We start from the raw sequence: 24,285 nt of genomic DNA, 5'->3' as shown, positions 1-24,285 counted from the left end.
CATTTTATAAAGGAAAGACAAATAAAGTGACATAAATAAGTTGCGCGTTGACATTTTCAGACAAATTTTTAGACCAAATGCAGACATACTTACAATTACCTATGTTATTGACTTGCGTTCAATACCACCATACTTTTCCACATTAAAGATGCATATTTTTAGATCAAATTACCAAGTATATGTGTGGTGAAATGCCTTTTGTCAATTCCCAACTATTCCTAGTCCTGATAGATATGGTCGATATACTGGTACAACCAGAGGTCTCACATATACATTTTACCTGGACAGAGGAAAATATACTACCACCAGGATTAATTGAAGTCATAGGTAATAAAAATGCTAGTGAAGTGTTAGAAGATGTTTAAAATGAAGAAGGTGATCTAGAGGAAATTGAGATGGAAATTTATATTGATGTAATTTTATTTTCGAAGAAGATTTCGAGTAATAATTAATATGTGACTAAAAAGCTGTATTGCAAAACATTGGAAGGGGGGGGGGGGTAATTTATATTCTTAAATAGCATTATCATTAACCCAAATTGAACAACAAAAAGTCTATTTAACTTCTATAACATTTATACAAACAACTTTTATGATTAAGTGATGTTTTGCTTTTTTTAAAACAAAACCACAAAATTTATATTAAAATGTTAATAAAATAAGAGGAAAATGGCGGCCATTTTGAATTTGGCGGCCATTTTGAAAAGTAATGACATCAATTAATTATGAAGTAAATCATTTTGGAGACCTTGTCTATGATCTAAAACAAAAACCGACTACATAACAATTCATTTGGTTAAAAAATTTAATGGTTATTCTGTTAGGCTGTTTATTAAAAAATTGTGACAGGGGCAGATAATTCACATTGGCTTGTGTCTTAATGGTAAACGTTTCAGTCAGACAACAACTTGCAAATGTCTTCCTATATGTTTATCTTTAAAACTACATGGGTCCCATAAAATACCCAGAGGGGGTAACCTTTTCCATTTCCAGCTCATACTCTATAGTTTTGATCATATTAAATAAATTTGTACCAATTAGTACATGTATTAGATATAGTAACGAGATGTCAGTTTTCAAACTTATTATGTATTCCTTGGTAATATAAGTGTATCTTTACCTTTATGGGGTTAGTGCGGCTTGTGAATAAACCGGTTGTAACCACTTATAACCAGCCGTTTTAGGTTCTGATGTTAATTAACAGTACAACTACTGTTACTGCTATTTCTACCACCTTACATACATTTATATATCGACTACTGTAATAATGATCACCGCAAGCATTTATTAACTATTGTAAACATGTATATCTTTATAAGTGAGATGGTGATTACATTTGAAGGTGTGTCTTGTATTGTCACCCGATAGACGGAAATAAAGAATTAAACCAACCAATGAATGATTTATAGATGTATCATGAATGCCTGGAAAGCGTCACAAGACATGGACAATTTTGACATATGTAGTATAATATAAAAATTAGTGTTCCTTTTCAAAAGCTAAGCTATAAACATACTATAACTCATAACACAAACTTATTTATCGAATCTTTTGACCAATTATGTTACAAAAGATAATGATGTATTATTTAATTAAAAAATATTTTTGTTGATTTACCTGCGTTCTTCTAAGATGATAATCTAAATACTTTTCACAGTTAATATTTAAGCCTACTGCGCCTTTGTCAGAAGTAAATGGTACAGCTACTTTGATTTATAAGAAAAATATTTCATCTTGAAAATATTAATTTTACATGTACTATGCCCGAGAAGGGCGGCACATAGTTATCGCACTGTCAGCCCTTCTGTCCGTCCGCCCGTTCGGTAATCTTGTCCGCGCTTCATCTCCAAAACCGCTGAGGGAAAAGCAGTGAAACTTCACAAAAGTGTAATCCAAGCATTGCTAACATTTCTATTGTATCGAAAACTTAGTAAAAACATAAGAAAAACAAATTTACCAGTTTTGCTTCGGCCGAGTATTTTTTTTAAATACTTCTTGTTTATATTGTTCTTGCTCTTGGCTTTATTTTTAAGACTGTAACCACATATTTCCCAGGAAATTTCAAATGTCATTGATTTGAGCACAATCATTTTCATATGATGGTACAAGATCAGTGATTATTTGCATAAAATAAAAGGAAAGCATTTACATTTTCTCGTTTCCATATTGAATCCTAAAAGTTTACAAAAATTCTAAAGATTTCTCTCAATAAGCTAATTTTTTTAGCCCATGTGACTTTTTATGAAAGCTAATATCAATTTGTTGATATGTTAACTTAATAATCAACTGCATGGCAGTAAATATTTCAAGAAGTTTTGTCAAAATTTTCCACCGTTCTATTATAAATGGAATGGGCTTAAGTGATCATTTAAGTTGTACATGAACCACACATAACAAACGCATCAGCACAAAGTACACTTTTTAATCAACTTTTATCGTAAAGAATGTTCACATTAGTTGAATTATTCTTTTCTTCTTCTTTATTTTCATTTGTAATCACGAAGTTGAACTTTATCGTTATAACCATGTAACATACTGTATATTTTACCTTTATCGAATAGAGACCAAATAGTTGATACTATATTGTTCTAAATGTCATATCGGTATTGTACGTCACTACCTTGTAAGTGTAAAAAACTGTAAAAAAAGAGAAGTACGCATGCGGTTACCCCATGAAACAAATAAAATGGTCACGAAGTTTCGCCATTTTGTTGCGTATTGTTATATTGTTATGGGCAATATAGTAAAATGATTATGAAATTTTTCCAACAAGGTAAGGCGACGTGTACAGAATGTAACACCCGACATTACCAGGCCACACCTGCAAGCCACCCATCAAAATTTATCTGGTGCATATTGTTCAGATGCAGTGTTAGATTCAGTAATTAAAGATATTTGTGCCTGAAATCCAAATATTCTTAAAATAAATAGATACAATAAATTATTTACAAATAAAAATCACAACACGTTTTTGGTATTATCAAAATAAAAAAGGATTGTTATAAATATTTGTTTGCCGTTTTCATTGGCGGAAATCATTCTATGCTTAATTGATGTTTTTACATCAAAATGTGCAAAGTATTCACAGGATGAATTTGCCTAATATGAATATAAATTTTTAGGCTTATATTTTCTTTCTTTTTTTCCTTTAAAAAAAATAACACAAAAAATCTTGCTATAACATGCGGAAAAGAATAACAAGTATCGGCACAGTTTAAAGATGATGACAAAGGTGTTTAATTAACACTGTTGTAATTAAGTTTTGTTTTGTCAGCACCACTGGGTACTATTGATTCTGCCTGTTAGACAGAATGTTGTGAAATTCATAACAGTTCTCAAATGCTTCTATGCTTTCAAATTTTGAAAATATTTCCTTATGGAATGTTTTTGAAATCAAATATTGAAATAAAGTAATTTTAGCAAAGGGACTGACACGTTTCTTGAAATTCAGATGTCTGCCAGGTTTGTGTCTTGGATAATGTAATACAAATTTATCAGCCGTTTATGGGGAGCAAGGTAGAATCCCTTTTAATGTATTTCGAAAAATAACAATTTTGAAATATTGGAGAAAACTTATATCACATGACAACTTATCATTGATCAGATGCTTAGCATAATCTACAAGGGTTCCTTTGTTCTAATCGACTGATAAACTGTAAAGTGCACATATATACACACATGTATAATTTATAAAACTCCACTTAAAAGTATACTATGCATAATAAGATATTCGAAAATATTGATAATTGCTACACACATACACACAGTCTCTTTGTAAATATAAAACAAACATGCTTTGATACAAAGTAGATATGATATGTTTAAAATAGTACACATTAAAGGTGGTCACAATATGAATATATTGTGTCATTAAAAAAACCGGCAGTTATTTAAATTTTCTTGTCCTCTAATAGGTACGCATCTTTCAATACATTCTTTTAATCAAGTAAGACATATTCAGGAAGGATATTTTAGATTTCAATAAATTTCTGTGATCAAATATTGTACTCGAGGATGAGCATACTTTAAACACAGAAAGACAACGTGATGAATTGTAGAATTAAATGCTGATATTGATTTTGACAATCCTCGCACTATTGACGTTAGCGATGACATATTGAATATAAAACTGTTAATTATAATCATTAATGTGTGAACTTTGAAAAGAAAATTGAAAATGAAGGACATCCGGTAACTTCACTTTCTTCTGATAATTAAAATCCCCCCCCCCCCGTCCCCCCAAAAAAAAAATGACAACAGAAGCTGTAGCAATAGCAAACAAAAAACATTATTGTTGAAATTTACAACATACATTGTATATAAATTGACGCATTTGACTCTCCAAATATTTTTTATTATAAAAAAATGAAACGTTATTTACTTTCACGCATCTCTGCCTAATATATATCACAAAGTTACGTACAAAACCCTGTGAAGTGTTCCTCCATTACTGAATCAGGGTCTGAAAAAATTGGCCAAACTAACTCTCTTGAAATTTGTGAAATAATATCTTTAACCGTTTGCAAAACGATCTTGTAAAGTATTGCGTTAGAGTAGATTTAAATTCATATTCGTTGCAACGCAAAACACTCAATTATAAAAAATATCACATCTTTCAAACATTGAATAATATGCAACTATACCAATGCTTATATTGGTAACAATATCAAATCCGTATGTCTCTAGGAGGAATTTTGCTAGCAGAGGCAAGAAAATCCAATTGATTTGCAAAGAAGCCAATGAAAACTTGCCAAGGAAAAGACGTGATTGAATCTGATTGACAACGCGATGTGACATTCCGTGACGACTGTATATATAGCGTAGGTATTGAAGATTTCTTTCTTACAGAAGTATCTTTTACAACGTTTGAACAAAGAAAGGAATACGAGGTGAGTCGGATTTTAATCATTTTTACCGTGTTAATAACTCAAAAATTGTTATAAAGAATATATATTTTAATTTGAAAAACCTAAAATGTAATATTAAATCATTGAATGCTTTATCTAACTTTGAAAACATACATTGCGACGAAAACTAAATTATTTTCAAAATGTTTGTTTAAGATAAAAATATTAAAATATGTCAGAGTAAAATTTGCATACATTAACTAAGAATACAAAATTGTACAGATAATATTTTGTTTTTAATTATTTTTTTTTTCATGTAGGGAACTTTGTTATGCCAATTGATGTTATGTAATTACGTGTAACTCAAATGTATCATCATTTAGTATACAACAATTAATGGTAAAAAAGGGCAATCAGTAGAAAAGTTTTTTTTATAGTTATTAATGTAATACGATTCAGAATTAGCGTTTGAGTAATTTAGAAACCTTAATAATTTTTTTAAAGATGTTTTTTGTTATATTGCAATTATATTCCTTTCGCATTCAGGTGATTTCCATTGTGAAAATCGTAAGCATTATTGCCTGTTTATAAAAAAATCATTTATTGTGTGTATATATTACGTTTTATTCTAGACAACTTATGTAATTTCAATCTTTTTGCTTTTAAAATTTGGTTTTACGGGGAACGACAAATATTTTGGGCTTTTTTTGGGGCCACACAGAAATTTTTAAAAATTTTTAAATTTTCCCCTTTTTTGGTTTATTTGGGTTTTGGGGACTTATGTTTTTTACAAATCATTTAAAATTAAAATTTTTATAACCAATTTTCTTTTTCAAAGCTTGAACAAGTTACAGTCAAAGATATATGTTATTAAATAATTGAGTTTTATGTGATTACATTTGCTAAGACATATGAGCTACTTAACAATGGCAATAGTTTAAATTAATCTTACAAAATAACATACATGAAATAAACAGTAAATTACTTATACAAATATGCCATGAAATAATTCACAAATGATGAGATCTTTGTGGTGAAAAAGACATGTTGTTATAATAATGCTGCAGTAATTATTTATTGGCAATTACAGAAGTAAAATTTTGATTCTTATGAGAAACAGCTGTGTAATTTTCAAATAGAATATCTTCATAACACCAGGAAATAATATTCTTATGTTCAAATAGCAAACAGTACGTCTTTAAATTAACACAATTTACTATGTATGAAAGGAAATAAAACGCTCCCTAACAAAATATATTAATATTATAATTTAAGGAGGTATGATTTCGCGCATGCGCCATCCACTCTGTTGGACATTAATGAATATTCTCTTTTTTCAATTTAGGTACTCATATGCTTTTTTAAAATTTCTTCATAAATTTGTTTTGGCTATATTATATTATTTTTTCTATTGTATTTTTCACTGCAATTGAAGTTTAAACTTGCTTCCAAGGTTGTGTCTCTTGATGCGGAATCACAAGTTAGGAAATGTATAAACTAAATGATATATGCGTTAAAATTCTGAAAGATATCAACATGGTATTACATATCCTTATACACATGTGTCAATTACATTTGTCATGGCGTTGACTCCAAACCACTTGCCCCTCACCGCTGTGGGTTCGAATCCCGACAGGGACTTTGGATTCTTTCATGTGAGGAAGCTATCCAGCTAGCTTACGGAACGTCGGTGGTTCTACTCAGGTGCCCGTTCGTGCCTGAAAAAATGCTCGGAAGGGCACCTGAGTTCTTCCTCCACCAGTAAAGCCGGAACGTCGCGATATGACCTTTACTGTGTCGATGTGACGTAAAACCCAAAACAAACAAACAAAAAACATTTGTCATGGGTTCTTTTTCAAGTTGTCTTGTACTACACAGTCTGATAAATGACACATTTTGTAAATGTTTTCCGTTAAAATAGTCAAGAATACGCAGATTTCTTTTAACACTTTTCTTTAATCTCAATAATGGAAAACATCAAGAATACGCATTGTTGTATAACATTGGTATGTATTCCATTATAGAGAATAAAGAAAAGTGTTGAAATCAATCGGCGTATTCTTGACTATATTTTAACGGAAAACGTGTACACCTTTTATATCTAAAACGGAGACACATGTCTAGCGTTTTTCTAGGTAAAAAAATCAAATAAATTGAGATAATTAACATGATTGTGACAGTGTTTAGGATGGATTCAGATAAGGTGTACTGGGAAAAGGCTTTTCAAATTATTTAGATATATATAAGTTTGAAAATAAGATAAGCAAAGATAGTCAGTATCATGCAAACGAATGCCAAAATTTTTAACTTTTTTTGCCCCCAAACCGGGTGGAATTTAAAAAAATTTTAGCAAAACATAATAACCCAAATTTTAATTTATTACTATTTTTTGTCAAAATTTAAATTTGCTCCAACCGAAATTATAAATAATTCAATTATTAACAAACAAATATTGTTTAATCCTATTTTCATTTTCTGTATTAGTCAAACAATTTATAAATATGGAAGGTACTAAATAGTTTTATGATATAATAAAGCTGTTTTTAGACTTCTTTAATATACCTGTTTTTTCACTTGACATTGCTATAAAAAGCTACGTGTAGTTTGTCGAGTGATCATTACTGTAAACTGTAAAATTGTCTTTATGCACAGACCGCTATAAATCACTTAAGCAGTAAAAACGTACCAAAAGTACAAGACTTCGTAAAGAGTTTACATGTAATAAACAAAAAGAACAAAAATAATAAGATGCAATAAAAATCCATGTGCATGTCTCCTCAATGTTAACTTATATCAATGTTAACTTATATCAATGTTAACTTATATCAATGTTAACTTATATCAATGTTAACTTATATCTAACAGTTAATATACAAATAATTATATTAGTAAAGTCTGGTCCTTCTAGAATCGTTATAAATACAACTGTTATCAATTAAAAAAAACACGTTGACGAATAAAGGACATGTAACACTGATATTATTACAAAATTTAAAGTATTTTTCAAATAGTATCGTTAAAATTACATTTAAATGCGCTAGAACAAATAAATCATATGTTTGCTTTATTTTTTCCGTTTAAGTGTATAAGTCTAGTTATCTTCTCTTTTTAGTTTAAAAAAAATATTTTTTAAAAAGAAGAATTCAAAAATTCTCTTTCCGACAGAAAAATACTGTCGCATTCTATCATAAGAATTAACAAAATCAATGCAAAATGGTTAAAGTGACTTTTTGTCCCGGAACTTTTTATTTTGTTTACAATATCTATACGTGATAAAATAACAGCTGTATTCTGTTTAAGAAATCTTCCGGAAATCGACCATGAAATCATATACATTTGTAAACAACATAATTAAACCTTTTGTAAATCTTGTAAAATATTTCATTAATTATAACTTTAGGTCGGTATACCATCTATACGCAAACGTAAAACGCAAACGTAATGAAATAGTGTGTCCGTAAAAAATCACTCTTCATGCTCACGCATTTCGTTCACGTTGCGCTCACGTATGAATGGAATACAGGCTATATATTCTTAAATGTTTATTCACTTCAAAAATCTTTATATTGCTTACCAATTCATGAAAAATCGTTTGTTCATTTCAGAAACAATGGATTCCAAAATTATTGCCGTCTTCTGCGCTTGTCTTTTGACAACAGGACTTGTATTGTCAACGCCAGTCTATCCTCGATTTTCTTTGAATCACTTCTCGCCAACAGATATTTGCCTATTTATGTGCAACATATGTTTTGATAGCATGGTGAGTGTATATTTACTGTCTAAATTATCTTTTAACATTTTACATAACCGCCTCCGTGGTCGTGGGGTTAGAGTCGATGACGTCTAATCCAGTTACCTCTCTGGCGTGGGTTCGATCTCTGGGAGATGCTTTGGTAGTTTAGCGCGGAGGAAGGTAGTCTAGTACTGGTGTAACTCTCCAGGAACGATGGTTAGGAAACTACCCGCCTATATGATTGAAATACTGTTGGGAAAAGGCGTAAAATGAAACAAACAAACAAACACAACATAGAATTCAACATTATTGTCACAGGCATTATATAAATTTCTTGGTTCAGGAAAAGTAAAGTAAATTAAGATCGTCAATATCGAGCGTCATCTTTCATTTTGGTCCCAGGTGCTAAGTTTTGCAAAAAAAACACTAACCATCTTTTTTAAAATTTATTTACATTTGTATTCTGTTCTTCTGATCCCTTTTGTTCATACCAACCAAAGACCAAGGAAATATTTGCCGAATATTACATCGTTCCATTCATGATATTTACCGTTTTAGGACATTAAGATTAAAACACTCCTGGAGCAAAAGTATTTTACGATAAACATTTAGAACGGAACATTTAAGTGAAGTTTTCTTTCTCAGATTAGGCTCCGAATTGGATTCCCGCTAATACTCCAATAAGCTCATGTCAATCCCATTAGGAACCTCTTTATAATATCTTAGTTGTCTTCAAGATTGATTAAAAGATTATCATATATGTTTACATCAACGTCTTGAAAAGAGTAAATCCTTGAAGACATTTTCTACCAGTAGTTACTATAGATTAAAATGATGCTGAATGCATTTACGTCCAGACATATAAATCAAGGAGAAAAAAGTACAATGTCACATTGTCCATTGAACAGAAATTCTATTTAAAATCTGCAAATTATTTAAATCAGTAGAAAACATGACAGTGGCATCGTAAATTTAGTCTTTTGACGTAAATTTTATAATTTTCCTAAATGATTATTCTATCATTTCAGGATGCACAGATGATGGATTGCGCCAACAATATATGTATGGCCGAACAAAAATCTGAAATGAGCTTTGGTCTCATCAGGCTCGGCCATTCATGCAAGAACTACAAGAAACTCGATGACTTCGTGTTCGGCAACGAAACAGATTAATACCACCGTCGATACTGAATAGATGCAAACATTGTATATATTGCATGGCATGTCTTGTACAGTTTTGAAACAAAAAGGCCTTTTTGACAACTTAAATCAACAAAAATATACATATTGCTATTGATTAGTTAAATCATTTTTTAAATCAATCATTTTGATACATCTTATATTTTCTCATATCTGTAAGGTAACATTGTTTGTCATTTCTTTTGTTGGGGAAAATACAATAATTGATGAAAATACATTTTTCGAACACAATTTATATGTCTATTTTCTTGACCCTTGTTCCAAGAACAACAGTTGCAATTACACTAATAACCTGACATAGTTCTCATTGGTTTAATATACATTGTAAAGCTTATTCCTTTTTTTATCTTTTACATGTAATATACTCAAAGACTTCTTTTGAAATTTATAGAATTTGATTTTTACGGAACGCGAATGCTGTTCACTGAATCGTTAGTTGCCTTATAATTTCTTTTAAACAATCCTGCAATTTAGTGAATTAAACTACCTATTTACTAAACACACACATCATATATTTGATGTTTAGTTTGAAATTAAAGTAAAATGGTCTTAAAACGCAGTTACTTAGAAACGCTCTATGGATTCAATAAATTAAAGAAATGTACCCCCCCCCCTCCCACGCACAAAAAACAACTAACATGTCATCGTTAAGTATTCCCTGGTAAATAAATTTTGTTTACGGTGGTTTAAGCAATATATGTCAACATTCAGTAGCATAGTATAAGTTTCTTTATATGAATCAAATTACGATTTAAGGATAGAGTGTTTTTCATGACTCTTAGGATTAGAATGTACTCAGCAATCACGCTGAACATGCTAATATTTGTATTTTCATTAAAATAGCTGTGTGTAGAAAAAAATTATAAGTCATGACTTTCCATTGAAATGAAAATTACAACCGTGCAGCATTATTTTGATAATAGTTATTAAGATTAGATCAAAACCAAAAGCAGTGATTAAAGTTGTAAACTTTAAATACTTTTATCGTAAACACTAAAAAGTATTACATGTATTACATATATTTTTTCTTATGTAAGGATTGGTCAAGAAGCAATAAAGGAAGATAATTGACCGCTATCGACATTCTAACTATCAACAATGCTCATACGTGCCAATAAATTTTAACAAATTTATATAAATATTACAAAACATAAAAGAGTTAAAAATTTTGAATCGAAAATGAATGGCGTAAATTTAAATAAAATATCGTTTAGCAATCCATGGTAGAAAGAAATGTGGAATCTTTTAAAACGCCTAAAAACTGAAGAGGTGGTTTGAGCACAATAAAAAAAAATATGAAACCCTTAAAAAACGCCAAAAACTGAACTAAAAAGGTGGTTAGATTGAACTTATTCATCGACGGTTAAGACAAATGCAAGCTACAGTCCAAGGCACCAGCATAATTTTACATTTTAACATGAAAATGGTGAGATTTTGAATATAAAAATCAGCGGATATGAAATGTTCAACAGCAATTATCAATTATCATCGAACCATTTCATGGAAAGTAGCGAATAGCCCCCCCCCCCCCCCCCAAAAAAAAATCCTTGCCCCTTAAATGAGAAAAAAATGGGCGGAACTAATAGTATGATTTGAAAGGTTATAAAGGCTGCTTATCATGGACAGCTGCTGAAAGTTAAATTCAAACATCCTAAACGTGATAATAAATCAACACTCACTGAAGACAGTCAAAACAAAAAAAATACATTTCAGCCTTAAACATACTTAAACATTATCAGTATGATTTAAGAAACAAATCTTATTCATGTGTTTATTCATTTGCAATTGCTTTATTTTTATATAAACTAAAGATAGAATATTCGGTTCCCGTACTAGTACATTGCCTTATCATCGGAAATAGTTCAATTTGTTTCTTGCGTTCTGAAAATATTTTATCTAAACCAATTTACAGTGTTTAACCATGTTCTACAGTTAGTTTCTAATGATTACGAGGTTAAATGAATCAAAATAGAAAACATATCATCATCTTAATTTTATCAACACTGAAATGATCTTAACTTTTGCAGATAATGATGTGTTTTGGTTAGAAAAGTGTGCCTGATTTAGCAAATGACCATATTTTGCAATAAGCTAAATGTCAACATGAGTTCGTTTAACGCAACATTATGAATAACAGTCATTAACACATGTAAAATGTGACTGTTGCCACCATTTCGTATATTTGTCTCTTGAGAGGGACAATACTACCACTCAATTTCATTTATTATCTATTTTAACGAAGTTATACAGTCTTCTATTTCTAATAACTACGATTAAAGTAACAGAATTTCCTATTACATATTGTGAAACACAAAATCTTGGGGAAAGTCTGTTGTTCTAAGCTGAATCTAATGATAGAATGAAAATGTTACAAAGTATATATTTCATATCTGATTCAACTTTTAATATATGAATATACAATGTTCCATATATTCAGATAAAAAGCTTTAAAAATTGAGAGAATTATGGTTCAAAAAAAGTATTCCTTTATCCTCACAGGACTAACAGTTCTATTAACATGTTTATTTATATAATATGCTCATTCAATTATGAACACCTGTTATAAATATATGAACAAGTGGACATGGTCTACATGAACACGATTTCATTATTTGCATCCAAATGTGTCCACCGGTTGAAGAGGATATATTATTTACAGCTAATTTTCAGCTCTGGTAGCCATCTTGTTCAGCAGACATGGGCGATATTAGCAGTTTATGTAAGGAACCTAGCAATGATAATTCTAATTAAATTAACTTCCTACCATTATTTTGAAAAACAAAATCAACAAAACATTCTTCTCAAAGAAACAATATGCTCATTGAAAATTCATTTTAAAATGGACAGTTTAATATTTTTAAGTTCTTTTACCAGAATTTGTAATAAATTCGTATAATTCAACGATGGTATTTTAGGTTGAACCTCACATTCTTAAGTCAGAAATCAAACAAGTATGAATGCAAAACATTGAAATTATATTATCTTGAAATAACAAATAATATGACTATACTTAATAACAAATTTTATATTTATATGAAACATATTGCAGGAATTTACTTTCAACTTTATGCGAAGTTCGTTTTTAGTTGAATATCACGAACATAATTGACAAAAGTTCAATAGCTGCAATATGACCGCGAATATAAAGGACGGTTTAAAGATGTAATATGAGTGGTACGAACAGGAAAGTGTACAAAACAAACATGTTGCCAGTGTTTCGGAAGACATATATCAGATTATCGAAAATGATATGATTTGTTCTATTTTGTCGATAAAAAAGTGTTATTTTTCCTGAAACTAAACATAAACACTTTCACTGCAGTGGGTTCATGTTTCCGAGTATATTTTACATGACAATATAAAATCATACATGAAGTACACCAAAATAATTTCAGTTTTTCCTAACACGTGATAGTTGTTAAGATCTTCAACTCCTTGAACTGTTTGCCTTGGCAAATTGGCTCATTTCTTCTTTGTTAAGGATGTCAACGTTCGTGAAAATTGTTCCTTTTGATCAATGTTATCTTCTGAGGAAAGATGTTTGCTTCTCATCTAACATTTAAAGCATGTAGTCCATCACGAGGAGATTCATTTTTTTAATCCATAAAACAAAAGGTCTGTATCCTTGTGTTTACCAGTTGTGGTGACAAGCGACTGTATGTTGGTTTACCGCTCTTTTCCCCCATCTGCATCAGTGACAACCAACAATGCTCATGCATTGCTGGGTGGCTGGATATGTGACCATCTGCCTGTTGTTTAGATTTCTAACTTTAATTCTAACGTTCTTGGTGTATAAACTTATGCGAAGACCTCGTTTGGGATCTTTGTGCCTCCTAGTGTCAAAATAAAGGTCACTGTTACTTCAAATAAAAATCGGTTTCCGGACAATAACTAGAATATGGATAAAACTTGCTGTATAACAAGTTTTAGTAAAGACATCGTTTGGGATTGCTTTTTGGCCCCTGAGGTCAAGGCCACAAAAATAGAAAATCTGTTTCCGGTCAATAACTAGAATTTGAAATGAGATATTTTAATCAAACTCGGTATATAGCAAGTGCAGGTGAAGACCCCCGTCTTCTACATGCATGGCGGAATTTTGATATAATTTTAGCAAAATGTTTTCCAAAGTGAGGCGGAGTGTCGCGTGAAAAATTCAGGTGTCTGTGGCAAAGGTCAATGTCACACTTAAAGATCAAATGTCAAATAACAACCTAAAACATTCATTCGCGAGTATAATTTCCATATACATGCATGCATTTTAATATAACTTGAGTTGAGTTGTCTTGCGCAAAATGTAGGTCAAGGTCACAAAATGCCAAAGGTCAATTAAAAATATTAGAACTAGCTTGTTTGGCAATGTATTTTGCTTATGCTTTAAAGTTTTGAAGTATTATGCTTAATGTATAGTGGTGAGTATCTCGCCTGTCACGTCGGAGACCTGGATCCAATTCCCGTCGGGGAAGTTTTTTTCTGTAAAACAATTATCTTTCAAAATTAGCTGTTATATTACTGTTGTAAAAATAAAAACATGACTCTGAATAAACTGATGTGTACTTTACTATTTATCATTTAAACTTGTAGCAAAGAAACCATCTAGTATCAAAAAAGAAAGAAATAAAGACTCTTTAAAGAAAGCTCAACAAGACAACAAGTCTCGGTTTGATTGAGCAAGTTATGGACGGTAAAGGAAAACATCCTAACTGTCTTCAAGATTGAAAGATTATCATATATGTTTATATCAACATCTTGAATAGAGTGAATCCTTGAAGACATTTTCTACAAAAAGTAATAGATTAAAATGATTCTGAATGCATTTACGTCCAGACGTATAAATCACAGGAAAATAACACATTGTCACATTGTCTATTAAACAGAAATTCTATTTAAAATCTACAAATTATCTAAATTCGTAGAAAACATGACAGTGATATGGTCTTTTTTAACATTTCACAATTTTTTTTTGATTTTGGTTAACGATTATCGTTTCATGAGAAATGAAGCTTTGTTCTCATCAGACTTGGCCATTCGTGCAAGGAATACAAAAACCTCGATGACCAACGACACAGATTAATACCACCTTCGAAACTGAATAGATGCAAACTATAATTAACAAAAATATAGATATTGCTATTGATTAGTTCAATCATTTGATACATATTATTTTTTTCATATTATTTTTTCATATTATTTCTTCATATCTTTAAGGTAACATTGTTTTATCGTTTCTTTTGTTGGCGAAAATACAATAATTGATAAAAATACATTTTGCGAACACAATTTATATGTTTACCTTTTATTGAACCTTGTTCCGAGACAGAACAACAGTTACATTAATAACTGACATAGTTTTTAATAAAAATACAAATAGTTAATCAAATATATAATTGGAATATGTTAGGTTTTGAAGACAGTGTCTTTTATCGAGATCGAGAAGTACATTGATGATAAACATATTTTTACGAAAAGGGAATGCTATTCACTATATTCATTATGTGTCTCATAAAATTTCTTAAACAATCCTGCAAAGTAGTTTAACTTACCTATTTACCAAACACATTATGTCATATATGCGATGTTTAGTTGAAAATTAAAATGTTCTCAGGGTCTTTGTGTAATATATCCAGCAAACGACAAAAGCAATTTCTTAAATAACGCTCCCTTCGAAATCACAGAATTGAAGAAATGAAACTCACAAACCCAGCCCTCGCCCCCCCCCCCAAAAAAAAAAAACAACAACAACAACAAACAAACATGACACTGTTAAGTATTCCCTGCGAGATGAATTTTGTTAACTGTTCTATGCTTTGTGTTTAAACAATATTTGTTAACATCTAGTAGCATAGTATAAGTTTCTTTATACCAATCAAATTACAATTTCAGAATAGAGTGATATTGAGAATTCTTAGCATTTTTAAATATCCTTAGCGATTACACAAAGCTTAATAGCATGCCGATATTTAAATTTGCATGGGTTATTTTCTATTAATATCACAATATCACAATTTTGCAACAGCCGTGTGTATAAGAAATTCATACGTCATGACTTTCCATTGAGATAAACATTACAGTCGTGCAGTATTATATTGATAGAAGTTATAAAGATTAGAGCAACAACAGTGATTAAAGTTTTTATCTTTAAATATATCTTATTGTAAAACATAACAACATAACAAAGTATTAATACAGAAATTTATCTATGTAAGGATTGGACAAGAAGCAATAAATGCAAATAAATTCCCTCTCAGTATCAACAATGTCCATTTAAACATCATGGCAAAAGATTTCAAAAAGTTTATATAAATATTACAAAACATAATAGCGTTAAAAATTTCAAATCGAAAATGAATACCATGAATACACGGATTTATTCCATGAATGAACATTGCAAATACAGAATGTACATCTAGGTAGCACAAACATATATATTCCAATTAGCGAAATAGATTAGAAACAAAGATTTATGTTTGGTATAAAAAGCCTTAATATACGTATTATTTCCTTAAAAAGGTTAATATAGACAAGTGTGAAACCCTTAAAGACCGCCCAAAAATGCAGGATTTAAAGAAAATGCAGAGTCGTTTGATGGAAGTTTTTCATTGAGAGTTAAGGTAAATGCAAATGATCGCCCAAGCCCCAAACAGCACTTAACATTTAAAACATGAAACTCGTTTTTTTAATCATTCGCTGATATGATACGTTGATACAGCCGTTTAAATCGTACCATTTCATGAAAAGCAGCGAATGATCCGAATATAAAAGAGTACAACTCCCTAAAAGAGAGAAAAAGCGGCACAAGTAGAATGGTTTGAAAGGGAATGAGACGTTATTAGAGTTGCTTATTACAGACAGCTGCTGTAAGTTAAATTCAAACAAACTAAAGGTAATAACTAATCAACACTGAAGACGGGCAAACAAAAAGAATAGATTTCAACCTGAAAATACTTAAACTTACACAGTATGATTAATTAAAACAAATCTTATTTATGTGATTATTCATTTGCAATTTCTTTATTTTTATACAGTTTGTATAAACAGAAGATAGAATATTTGGCTCTCGTAATGCTACACTGCCTTATCATCTGAAATAATTCAAGTTGTTTTCCTGCGTTCTGAAAATATTTTATCTTAACCAATTAACAGTGTTTAAATATGTACTATAATAGTAATTTTCCTATTTATTACGAGGTTAAATTAATCAATTCGAAAACAGATCATCATCTTTATTTTATCCTAATTTTTTCAACACCGAAATGAGCTTAATTTTTGTAGATAATGATGTGTTCTGGTTAGAATAGTGTGCCTGATTAAGCAAATGACCATATTTTGCTTTAAACTAAATGTCAACATCAGTTCGTTAAAGGCAACAGTATGAATAACTGTTATTAATGCGTGTAAAATGTTGCTGTTGTCGCTACTCTGTATATTTTACTCTAAAGAGGGACATAACTTCCACCCAATTTCCTTAATTATCTACTTGAATGAAATTATATCATACAATATTCTAGTTCTCAAAAATCTCATATCGGCGATGAAAGTAACAGTATATCGTATGACATATGATATACACACGCAATCCATGGACAATCTCATTGATCTATGCTTAATGGAACGGTGGAATGAAAAAAAATATATATATAAATATATAAACATATATATATAAATATATAAAATATATATAACAAGGTATCTATTTCATATCACATTTTAATATATGAATATATAATATATCATGTACTGAGATAAAAAGCTTTGAAAATGTCAAAGAACAGTTGATGAAAAGTAAATTGATTAAAATTGCAGACATTCCTATTTCCTCACAGAACTGACAGTTTCATTAACATGTGTAAAATTATATAATATGCTCATGACATTCAAATGTGAACACATTTTATAAATATATGAATAAGAGGACAAGGTTAACATGAACAAAATTTCATTTTTTGCATCAAAATGATTCCAGTTGCGAATGAGGAAATGTTATTATTTGCAGCTAATTCTTTGCCCTGGAATCCGTCTTGTTCGGCAGACATGACAGATTTTAGCAACGACCTGGCAATGATGATTCTAACTGAATTCACCACCCTCGTATCAATGTTTTGTAAAACAAAAAGCAACAAAATATTCTTCCCTTAAAGAAACAATTTGCTTGTAATAAATTCGTGCCAGTCAACGATGGTGTTTTAGGTTGGACTCCACATTCCCAGTCAGAATTCCTAGTTTATTATCTAACAAATATGAATGCAAAACATTTGAATTAAATTATCTTTAAAAAACCAAATAATATGACTATATTTAATATTAAATTCGACGATAAAAGCTATAAATTATTTATATGAAATAGCTTACAGGAATTTACTTTCAGATTTATGTGCAAACAAGCCTTTTTATTTGAATATCACAAACATAATTGAGAAAAGTTCAATAGCTGTAATATGACCGCAAATATAAAAGACGGTTTAAAGAGGCAATAGGAGAGGTACGAACAGCAAAGTATACTAAACAAACATGTTACCAGTGTTTCAGAAGTCCAAAATGATATTTGTTCTATTTTGTCGAGAAACAAATGTCAACGTCTGTTAAACTTGATCCTTTTGATTAATGTTATCTTCTGAGGAAAGATTTTTGTCGTTCATGAAGTTAATAACGTATATTAAAGTCGATTTTTCGCAGATAACATACATTATATACTGTGATAAACCGCTTCTACAAAACGAATTTCAATCTATTTGTTAACAAAAGAGCACTTGTCAATGTTTGTGGTTTAATTTTTTGTTATTGAAATAAAAGGTCATAGTAAGTATCTATCAATTGAGGATGTGTTCATTGCAAATTAACAATAGCTGAATACGCGTTAGATTACATGTATTTATATACATATATAGGCAATGAACACATCTCGATAGTATCGTGGTGAATATCTTCGCCTGTCACGCGGGACACCGGGCGGGGAGTTAATTTACGGTGCGAATTATCCTTTACCGTATAATCTTTTAAATGTTTATTTTATTGATACACTCAAAATAGAATATTGGCTGTTTCATGAAAATACGGCAAGATACTGTAAAAAACAAAACACTTCCGTCGTGGAGATATTTGTTTTGTTGTGAATCAATTACTTTATTTCAAAACATATTGTCATCGTAAAATATAGAAGGGTTAAAAGTCAAAACCAATGTGTCACAAGGGTTGTTTCGTTACAAGAAAGATTACAGCAAGGCAATCAGCATGACCTAATTCAAATGTAATTGAAGGAATAGAATATACTTGGCAAGTTCTTTTAAGTCTTCGGGACCAATAATTCCATAAGGTTAAAATTTAATACTCGTACTGTTCATGTGTTAGTTGGGGCATATTATGAGATATTATGTTACACTCTCCAACACACCTTATGAACAAAATCTTTCAGTTTTAAACTTTGTTTTCATTGCTCTTGATGGATCTTCCCTTTTTTCAGATTTTAATGACCTCTGTTCTCCGTTCATTATTCCATTTCATTTGGTTCCGACCATTGCACATTCGTTTAAGGAACATGCATTCTTTTACTTAGGGACTATTCGCCGCTTTCACGAAATGGTATGAAAATGTCACACTGAAGATTCCATGATCACCACTGTTAAACACATTTCAGGATGTTTGTAAATTTTCACGGATGTGCTGATATTCCTATTGTAAGTATGATTGGCGGTATTGTAGAGATAAACCGTGACTGACCTATTATTAGGAGTGATGTTTTGTATAAAATTCGAAAATTTAAAAATGCGAATGAAATAATAGTAGCTGTATCATGTTCATACATATTTATCCTGACCTGGAAGTTGAACAATGGTATCGTAGTATATTGAATGGAACTGACATACCAAACGTACTGTTTGCCCTCATGAAATTATCATAGCAAAATATTATCTACACATATATAATTGTTTGAATAATATAGGTTAAAATATTTATTGATAGAAGATCAAATTAAAAACAAAACACAAAGCTGATTATCATAATTAAGTGTATGCTTCAAGGCACATTATTTCTCAGAAACCACTGAATATCTTTTTATAAAAGACAATTATGAGTTTTATTACTGTAAATAAATTTAAAAGCATATAAGTTCTTTATCACGCTAAATGTGAAAAAGCAGCAAATTGTTATCCAAGTAGTATTTTGACTTCCATACAAAATATTAAATCAAATATTAAATCAAATTGTTTAGCGACCGTAACGACACATTTATGCATACCGGTGTTAATGAAAGTATAAAACGCCGAGGGTGCGAAGCGAAAACACACTAATTAGCGAAACAGTCGAGCTTTTCAGGAATAATTTAGCGTGGGCGCGAAACATAAGGCCGCTATTCCATTTATACGTGATCAGTGGTCCGCGTCAGTGATCCGTGTCCGGGCATGTCCGTGGGTATTATTCCATAGGTACGTTATTTTCTATATACTTTTAATTGAAGTATAGCGAACAGAGGATAATAATTTGTAGAATATAATATAATTTCATTCTAATACCAAAAACAGTTGTAACATCAAAGCATTAGGTAACAAACATTGAATATCAGTTAGGTTTTCAAATAACATCTCTTTAGCAACCGATGACCAGATGTTGTTTTTTTTAATCTGTCATTGCTGCATCATAAATTTATATGTTCTCCTACACTATTTTGGTGACTTCTTTAGTATTTTCTTTCGAAATCGATAAAGTATTTAATTTCGTTCGAGGCATTTTGTAGGGATGAGACATGTCAGTGACTGTCCGCGTCCGTAAAAAATCGCTCATCCTGCGAAACGTCGCGGATGCCGTCGCGGAAGCGGATGGTAAACGGACAAAAGGAATAGATTCAACGTATTCTTTTATTAGCGAATCGGTAACGGATGCGGATGACGGACGCGGACCACTGATCACGTATAAATGGAATAGCGGCCTAACACGCTAATAAGCGTCCTATAACAACAAATATTTCGCTTCGCGGCCCCGCCGTATAACAATGAAATCTCGACTTTTCGACCCGCGCCCACGCTTATTAGTGTGTTTTGGCTCCATATCCCCGCCATTTTAACTTGTTACTTCTCGACGTTTCGCTTGGCGGGTTCGCGGGGCGAAAACAAATCAGCCACAATACATTCGGGATAAATGACTTAATACCGCTTCTGTAGATTGAATACCACTCAAGCTGATGATAGTGGGGGTGAGAGATGTTGCATATATAAATTATTTATCATAAACAATGTCTGCAATTTTCATATTGTTGTTTTCGTTGCTTCCGATGAATCACCCTTGTTCCATATTTTCATACTTCACAATAACAGGTGTCAAGTGCCGTGCGGCAACTGTATAATCTTGCCCCTTACTTCAGTGTTGTTATATTTTTCTGCTCCTTCGATATCAATGATAACAGCATTGAGGATGAAGATTGAATACCTTTCGTCAGAAGCGGTCTATAGCATTAAAATACCAAATGAAATTATGTTAGTTGCAAGCTTGTCATGCTATTTATGATTAGATACATTTTATAGGTTTCTTAAATATATTTACTGATACAATACTGACTTTAGCTCCTGAGGGAAATGCATTGTTTACTAGATATAGGGAAAAGTGTATCGACACTTTCTGTTTTCGTGAAAGATATTTTTGTAAAGACTTTTACCATTCATAAATATTATATTGAATAAAAGTATTTATTGTAGACAATATTATGGTAGATTTACTGTAACACAAAAATTTGTACCAAGACAGAAAATATATTGCATAGAGAAAGTTAAAAAATACTACACATATCATGATTAAATCCTTATCATTTGTATTGGTAAGGTGAAATTCCAACTAGATGGTTTGTATTAATTCGATCGTCGGTCTTGTCGCCTGCGACATAACCTTTTATACAACATCCCTACTTCCTGTCGGAACTGTATGTCAAAGCAGCTGTAGATAAAACAGTTTACCACGCTGTTGATAAATACACAGGTCATTGTAATGTGTTCTGCAATTTGACTATATATACTGATGTATGAGGAGGTCAATCGCCTCTGTTTAATAATGATTTCCAAAGATAAAAATGGAATATAGCTAAAACAAAAGAAAACTGTCACTAATATAAAAGCTAGTGTTATTTGTCGAATTCTGTTCCTTCTCAGGTGATTGTCATTTGTTGTCTCTGTTTTGATTTGATTGGATGAGCAGGTGGCTAAAATCTCGCTATTATCTCTTGTCTTGTCCTCAATGTTATCTGGATTATATCCGACTTCTGGCGAATCAATGATCTTTGAACATGAGGTTGATAGTTCTTTATGTCTATTTAAAACATTTAGTTTTATATGCTTCAAGCCTGTTACACCACTTTTGTGAACATCACCAAACCTTACTTTGGCATTTAATCTTGATGCTGCTTTTAAAATACATGCATACAGTGATACCAAAGCGCATAAAGACACAAAAGCCATCAGTGCCAAAAATATATAATAATAAAGGCCATACTTTCTAGTCCCTTCAACTATACCGCACCTTGTAAATGTTTCATTTTTCACGGATTTTGTCTTTACCTCACTGAATGCAAGTAATGGACATGAACAAACACAGGCAGATATCGCAACAATAAAGCAAAGCAGTTTAGCAACTCGTTTTTTTTATCTGCCATCCATGTGGCCGGCATAACTTTCTATACCTGAAATGAAAACAGAAAAAAGACATGATGTATTAGTAATAAAAAGGAGAAAAGAGAGCCCAACACGGTGAAATTGAAAATGTTACAGGTTCGTTGTTTGTGCCGTGTGGAGGCTGTAAAAAGTCGCCCCGTACATTCAATCAGAGATGTTATATTTCCGATCCTTAAAGATCGTTCAGCACGACATTATTGTTGTGCTTGTGGTAATTTAGTTCTTTCTATTCGGCTATTTTCTTGTTGGGTGGTTCCAGTATTCCTCACTTGAATACTGTTGAATCACCCTTAGGATATGTGGCCTGCTTTTTAAATTTGTCTTTTGACGTCTTATCTGTGATATGCAGGCTTCATAACCTCTGATCCCCTTTCAAAATTCCATTTTATTTAGTTCCGCCCATTGTTTTCTCGTTTAGGGCACACGCATTTTTTTACTTGGGGACCATATGCCGCTTTTCATGGAATGGCACTTACGTGTCACATTGAAGGTTCCATGATAACCGCCATATGAACACATCTGCGGATGTTTCAAAATTCAAAATTGTACCAGTTCATGTTAAATGTTGAATTCTGCTTAAGCCGGTGCTAGGGGTGTGGACGGTAGTTTGCACTTGACAGTACCGTCCATGAACAGGCTCAATCAAACCGAGTCTGCAACATTTTCAGATTTGCGTTGGGCTTTCTTTAGGGATTCTTATTTTCTCTATTTGATTGAGCCTGTGCATGGACTGTAATGGAATGTGCAAGTTGCCGTCCACACCCCCTAGCACTGGCAAAAGCAGATTCAACATTAAAATTTTGAAACATCCACAGATGTGTTCATATGGCGGTTATCATGAAACCTTCAATGTGACACGTTAGTGCCATTCCATGAAAAGCGGCAAGTATTACATGGGTCTCTTTAGCGTCACGCACCAGTGGCTCATTTCATTTACGAGTTGGGCATTGAGGGATAAACATCGGTAAAATCAAAGGGCATGAAATATGTAGTATAGAAGTAAAATTGAGACACTTAAGATGTAAGAGAACAAAAATCATTCCTGTAGAACATTGCCGATATCTACTTTACAAACGGTGGTAAAATAGTCAACTTGGGTATCAACCGAAATGTTTTTGGACGTTCTATCGAACGCTTATGATCGATCGTGAGTAAAATCACTCGTGCGTAAAATCCGCATTTTTCCCGTCTAGATCCGGGTCCCTGACCTCAAATGGACGCGGACAAGCTCTAAGTCAGCTCTGTATGAGATATGATGTCATTTGTTGAAAATTAGAGTCCAAGATGGCTGCCGCTCACACATTTTCGCGCCCCGTACCAAATATGGCCGTCGGAGTGACTCTTATCCGAGATGTTGTTCGCGCATGCGCGGTGCGTGACGCTAAAGAGACCCATGTACTACTGCGACATATGGTCCCCAGATAAAAAAAGGCGTGTTCCCTAAACGCGAAACTAAATAAACGGAATTTTGAAAGGGCATCAGGGTTAAGAACTCACGTTTAAGTCCGAATTTAAGCACATTTTCTCAAATTACCTTGTTAACACTGTTTTTCCAAGCAAATGACATTAATTTACTGGAAGATTAATATCAGAGTGTCAGTCAAGAATAAGCTTATAAAACAGAAAGTATAAGTACATCATAAGTACATTTTAGCAACAGTTATAGCAAGGTCTACATAATTTAGACTATCCACAATATAGACAATTTTCATGTTTATTTGCAATCTGGAACACCACTTAAAGATCATAAACAAACGCTATAAATAAATTGTTACTACTTTGTTATTTTATTTGTTTTGCTAAGTAAAATTATAGTATTTTTTCAACAAACAATAGCATTAGCGGTGGCTGTAAAATATG

The 24,285-nt window shown here is 31.6% G+C and overlaps 1 long non-coding RNA gene across 1 annotated transcript; it reads left to right on the top strand.

The window, feature by feature from the left end:
- The first annotated feature begins 4,761 nt into the window (after positions 1–4,761).
- Positions 4,762–10,009, top strand: LOC132729519 (uncharacterized). The gene is made up of 3 exons (XR_009625634.1): positions 4,762–4,888; positions 8,452–8,606; positions 9,608–10,009. It is a non-coding gene; the product is annotated as an uncharacterized LOC132729519 (long non-coding RNA).
- Positions 10,010–24,285: the final 14,276 nt, after the last annotated feature.

The sequence above is a fragment of the Ruditapes philippinarum genome, unplaced genomic scaffold (genome assembly GCF_026571515.1).
Source record: "Ruditapes philippinarum isolate M1 unplaced genomic scaffold, ASM2657151v2 ctg1928_1_1_1_1, whole genome shotgun sequence".
NCBI lineage: Eukaryota > Metazoa > Mollusca > Bivalvia > Venerida > Veneridae > Ruditapes > Ruditapes philippinarum.
The sequence above is the reverse complement of the archived record's forward strand: the minus strand, read 5'-3'. Positions and strand labels throughout refer to the sequence as shown.